Source organism: Kryptolebias marmoratus, linkage group LG24 (genome assembly GCF_001649575.2).
Source record: "Kryptolebias marmoratus isolate JLee-2015 linkage group LG24, ASM164957v2, whole genome shotgun sequence".
NCBI classification, from domain to species: domain Eukaryota; kingdom Metazoa; phylum Chordata; class Actinopteri; order Cyprinodontiformes; family Rivulidae; genus Kryptolebias; species Kryptolebias marmoratus.
The window spans coordinates 20,470,834-20,476,642 of NC_051453.1; positions in this window are offsets into that span (position 1 = coordinate 20,470,834).

The window sequence follows — 5,809 nt, forward strand, 5'->3', positions numbered from 1 at the left end:
AGTGAAGCTTTAATTATGCTGTAGGTTTTTATTGTGGGAGTGTGAGTCAGCTTTCACAATACTGTCTTCCTGTATATAGTTTCTTATGTACATTTTTTGGACTCTAGCATACCTTCAGCTATTCCAGCCATTCATATATAAAAGCATTGAGCTCGTTCAGGACATGACAGCTATGACTTTTAGTTTTTGTAACTTTTATACTTTCTGAATAATTTTAACTTTAGTTACATTTTTTCTCATAAAAATGCTTTAGGATCTCTGCAAATCCATAAAAAAACATTATGCTTTTTGAAATCTTCAGCTCACTTGTCTCCGTTTTGTTTATTTTAGCTTTCAGATGAACTTCTGCTGTTTTGCTGGTCTTAGCTTTTGGGTATCATTTTGCTAGTGTTAACTTCCAGCTACTGTTTTGATTACTGTAGCTTTTAGGTACTGTTTTGCTCATATTAGCATTTAGCAGCTTTTGATATTTTGACTTCTATGCACAGTTTTTCTCATTTAAGCTTTTAGCTACTGTTTTGCTAATTTTATCTTTTTCTGTTTAGCTAATTTAGTTCTTGTTTTGATTATTCTAATCTAAACAGTCTGGTATTAGCTTCTTCTGAAAATTTCAGCAAAATCATTTAGCAGCAACTCACCCGGCAGTTCAACGCTAATGTCATTTCAGAGTGCAAACAAACATGGTTAACACAAATTCAGTTCATCTCAGTATCTTTAATTTGATTAAATTAGAATTATTCATCTTCTAATTAAATCAAATGCAATTCATTATTGACATTTATAAAATACCAGTTAGTATGATTTGCTTTCTAAGCAAATGAGTTAATTGTCTCAGTTTTCTCATTCAGTCGCTCATCTTGAGCATGAGACACTAGAAAGAATGAATTTTTTTAACACTAGAAGGAGGGCGAACATTAGGAGGGCAGGGATATTTTCCTTCATATGCATATCAGACTTTACTTTTTTTAATTTATTAGGTTAACTGGCTCGAATGCCATTTTTTACTATAAAAATGCCATGTTGTGCTCCATAAAGCATGCACTCTGCATGAAGAGCCTTCCAGTTTTTGACTGCACCCCTCCTTACATGGCCTCAGACAATTTTACAGTTGTGATGCCAATCATGTAAATGACCCAGAGATTTTTTTTTTCTTTTTCTAAACCTCCATTATCCCATGTTAGACACCATCAATCTGTTACAGTATGTGCTATTTCTGCCTCTGGGGGGTGGGTATACAGAGAGAGAGAAAAAAAATCACGCAGAGCAGTTTGACAAAGTGCACATGAGCATCTTCGGCTATTCGTAACATCAAGTGGCCACCTCCCCCTCCTCTGTCTTTTCTCCCCGCCTCACTTTGCTTGCATTGTTTTACCCTTTTTGCTTGGACTCCAGGTAATAGGAAATGGCACTGACCCCTCCTGATCCCCCCGATTACCTTTGTGAAGCGAGAATGTGGCGCGGAATCACACATCAGGAGACGACTTGTAATTATTTTTGCGGTGCCATCAGCATGGATCAGTCACTCAGGAGGGCTGCTAGTGGAACGCTGCTCGCAGCCATGGATGGAGCCAGCAGCGGCCCTGTTTGACTGACAGCTTTGGTAATTAAGTGATTGTATAGACCCCACCGACTGTTATAACAACCTTGCCATGGCCAGTCTGTGTTTGGAACACACTCAAATCAATGTGTTCCTCACTTCCTGAGCATCTCTGATCATGTCCCCCTGACAGGAAGAGAAAAAGCCCTGCGTTTTTCTTTCACTGAATATTTGTTGTGGCAGGAAATAGCTTTAAAACACACACAGACACTCACATTTAACCACTTATTTTTATGTCCTGTTTCCTAAGCAGGCTGGTGTTGGCAACACTCAGCGAGACCTTAATGAGTTAAAGTCCTTGCATTCTTTGTAGGATTGCATATTGTCTGACACCTTTCATGTTTTAGAGTCAGATGATCTCAAGTTCAGAAATGATGACGCTTTAGCCATTTTATTCAGTTGCTGAAAATATTGTTCTGCAAAGTTTCATTGAAAATCACGAATCAAAGAGTCACAAATCAAATTAAACAAATCAAATCATTTGCTTATTTTGACTCAACCCTGATCCTGTGTGAGTGCTGCAGCGTGCTGACCTCTGACCTCAGGGAGTTGCTCTTAAAATGTCCAAAAACTTTCTTTTGACATGACTCTGTATGTCCATGTAGGACATGGATAAAATCAGTTAGGCTCTGAAAGTAGGATTACAGTCATTCTTTCTCACACTTGTACTCAATGAGTCACATAGGTTCAGGTTTGAGTCTAATTAAACAAAATGTTTAATTTAATTTATTTTATTTAGGTCTCCAATTTCAATTGTTTAAATGTAAACATTAACAATTATCTGATGCTTTTCTTCACTGAATGGTTCATGGTAATGGATTCAACAGATTTTAGAATTTTCCAAATGTTCAAGGAGCAAAATACCTTAAAGTTTGTCAAAAAATAGAAATATGTCCATGTGGCTTAATGTACATGTGCAAGTAAGGAAAGCACCATTTTAAGCAAAGTGGTTCAATTGGATTTAATTAGCAGTATTTGGTTGCTTTAATATCTCAAATTATTGTTTCAAAACAACAACTTGTCTTGACAGCTAAAACTTCCTTAAAATCAGTAAATTAAAGACAAGAAACGTTTGATTCAAACAACAAAATTTCATTTCTTAGAGGGACTAAAGTGAGCGAAATAAACCTGGTTTCTGCAAGTAGCAGAAGCAGCACTGCAGCTGATTACGCTTCCTGTTTTTACTTGTTTTCCTGTTGAACACAAGTTCTTATCCTGACCACACACACACACTAAAAAAAGACTGATATTTGCTGGAGCCAGATACTACATCATATAAAGCCTGTGTGGCTGTTTTTAAACACTGAAAGAAAAACTGTTTTAATGTTGAAACAAATGTTAAAATCAATGTTTTATGGACTGTTTAAGGAAGGTTTCCTATATGCACCAAACACTTGGGAAAACAAGGTCAAAAGTTGTTTTAGAGCAAAGAATGATCATCAGTGACACTTTTTTTCTTAGGAACATCATCTTAGGAAGAGGAAACCAAGGAAGCTCAAAGGCAAATCACCTCCAAAATGGAGCTTTTTAAACATCTAATTGTTGTTTACAATGTTTACAGATGTTAATGGACTTGGTGTTTCCGTGGCTTTTTGGTACGTTTTTGTATTAAGTGAAGATATGTCCCATTTAGATTTGCCACTGAGATTTTCTAACTGTGTCTAAAATTCAAATAAAGATTGTGTCATCACTGCAACAGACTGGAGCTTCTAGTTAAAAGAATCTCTGTGTTATGACAAATGTAAAAAATAATCCTGAGCTACGGGAAAAAGAACAATTAGCTTTTGTTTATCTTTCTATATAAAAGCAAATCTAGTAAAAGAATGAAAGAAAGGATTGCATGTGTGTATTGGGGGGGTGGGGGGTACAGTTTTGATTAGTCACTGTGATCTTCTGACTTCATACATACCGTTAGACAGCTTGTCCATTTGCAGCTTTTAATCAATACAATCCTCCACATCTCCCTCCCACCGTGACCATCTGTGAAGGACAACTTTGGGACGTTCCCTTCCGCCCACCGACACTCTGACTTTGACACTTCTGCTGCTTTTCAGGCCGCAAACAGCTGAAGCTGATGAGAGCAGCTCCTCTCAACAGCCAGCCTCTAACTGTGGAAACAAACTCACAAATTTAGATGAAAACTGACAAACAAATACAATTCCACAAAAATACCACTATTTCTTACTTGTCCAGAAGACTCTGCCCAAAAGAATAAAGACACTAACCAACTTAACATGCCTTGGACTTTCTTATATCCAACACATTTTATTATTAAATCAATTGGTTTCAGCCTGAGTTTACTTTAAATTATATCACAGTATGGGATTATTCTTCTTTCACACACACACAAAATCCCTTTGATAGTTTTTGTTACTCTATTGCAGAGCAAATCTGCATTAAATAAAAAAATCCCCTTAATAATAAATACAACAAAATGCATTTTGGAGTAAGAATATTAAATGTTGTCCTGTTGTAAACTAAAAGAATGAATCATGTTAATTATAGGCAGAGACGGGTTTGTTTTATATAGGAAACAGTTGACTTTTTTTAAATGTGAATGTTCTGAAAAGACTATATCTTTTCATGAAAATACATATTTTTATACTTTTTAATCAATACCATTTTTTTGTACATGCCAGTAATTAATACTCTACAAACTGCCTTTCCTTCATACTGTAAATTCTCATTACATGATAAAAATGATGTGTTCAATGCAAAACAACAGAAACAGCATAAAATAAAAAATAAAATAAAATAAAAATACCAGCGCTTGGCACAAAGTTATAGTCCGTGTAAAACTTTTCTGCCCCTCTACATGTGTTGCAGCGACCCCTCCCTCAGTGACTGACAGTCTAAAATGGGGGGTGTCTCTCGCTGTAAACGTCCCCGGCGGTGAAGTGACAGCTTCCCGCTCAGAGCCGCCTGAGAGCCTGTGTGGAGCCAGCACCCACTGCTCCACCGTGCCACCATCCACCATCGGCGAGGACCAACCTAACCTGGTGGTTTTCGCTTCACTCCTGCTGCGCCAACACACCGAACGCGCCTGCTCTGCAGATTATGCGCAGCCTGTGCGCCAGTCTGCACACTGACTGACACGTTTAAGCACTGCTTTGATCTGATCTGGATGGTCTGTAAGGAAACACGTTTGGTTTTCTATTTAAAAAGGACCTGATTACAGGCTCGGATGTGGAAGGAACATTCTGATTGTCTCTCCTCTGTGGGGATTCAGTGGCTGCTTCTGCCATGATACTCAGAGTATGTTGCCGCTGATTGTCGGTAAGTGTTTAAAACTGACTTGCGGAGGTGAAACGTGTGACTGCGGTTCGTTTCAGGGCAGCCGAGGCCTCGGTTCGGACGCACTTTGTCGCCGCCTGGTGGTTAAACTGTGTCAGCGTCTCATGCGGAGACGAGAAGCAATCATCCATAATAGTAATAATAATAATAATAATAATAATAATAATAATAATAATAATAATAGAGACAAACCTATCGCTCCTTAAGAAAATTGTGAATTTATTGTGAAAAATGTATTTTAAAAAGTAAAATTTTACAAAACTGAACTCAGAAAAAAAGAAATTGTGCTTTTCAAAAATAACTAAAAAAAATTAAACGATATAAATAAACAAATAAATAAATAAATAAATAAACAATACAAATTACAAAGTACTTTTTTATTTCAAATTTTAAATCAAAAGTTTTTTTTATTTCATTTAAATGACTTGGTTAACTAAATTACTTATGAACGTTTAATTTTTTTTCTTTAGAAAATAAGACACTATTTATGTATTAATACAACTTAAAATAAATAAAATTAGTTACAGGTAAATCTTTGAACAAACCTGGATATCCGGATTGTGACCTCCTTCCCAGCCTTCCTCGCAACATCTGTCCTGCCAACCTCCTGGAAGAAACAGAAAACGGTAAGAATGACAATAATAATAATAATAATAATAATAATAATAATAATAATAATAATAATAATAATAATAATAATAATAATATAACTCTAAAAAAATATATAAATTAAAATCTGCGATTTCTCTAGAAAATATCGGGAAGGGAGGGGGGTTGTCCCAGCAGCTGAGGAGGGAGAATTAAAAAATTGCAGCCTTTTCGGCTCCTGTGAGAACATCCCATCAGCCGGGGAGCAGCTTCTCTCTCAGACACTTTGGCAGCTTCAGCTACACATCCCCCCCTCCCCCCCCCCCCCCC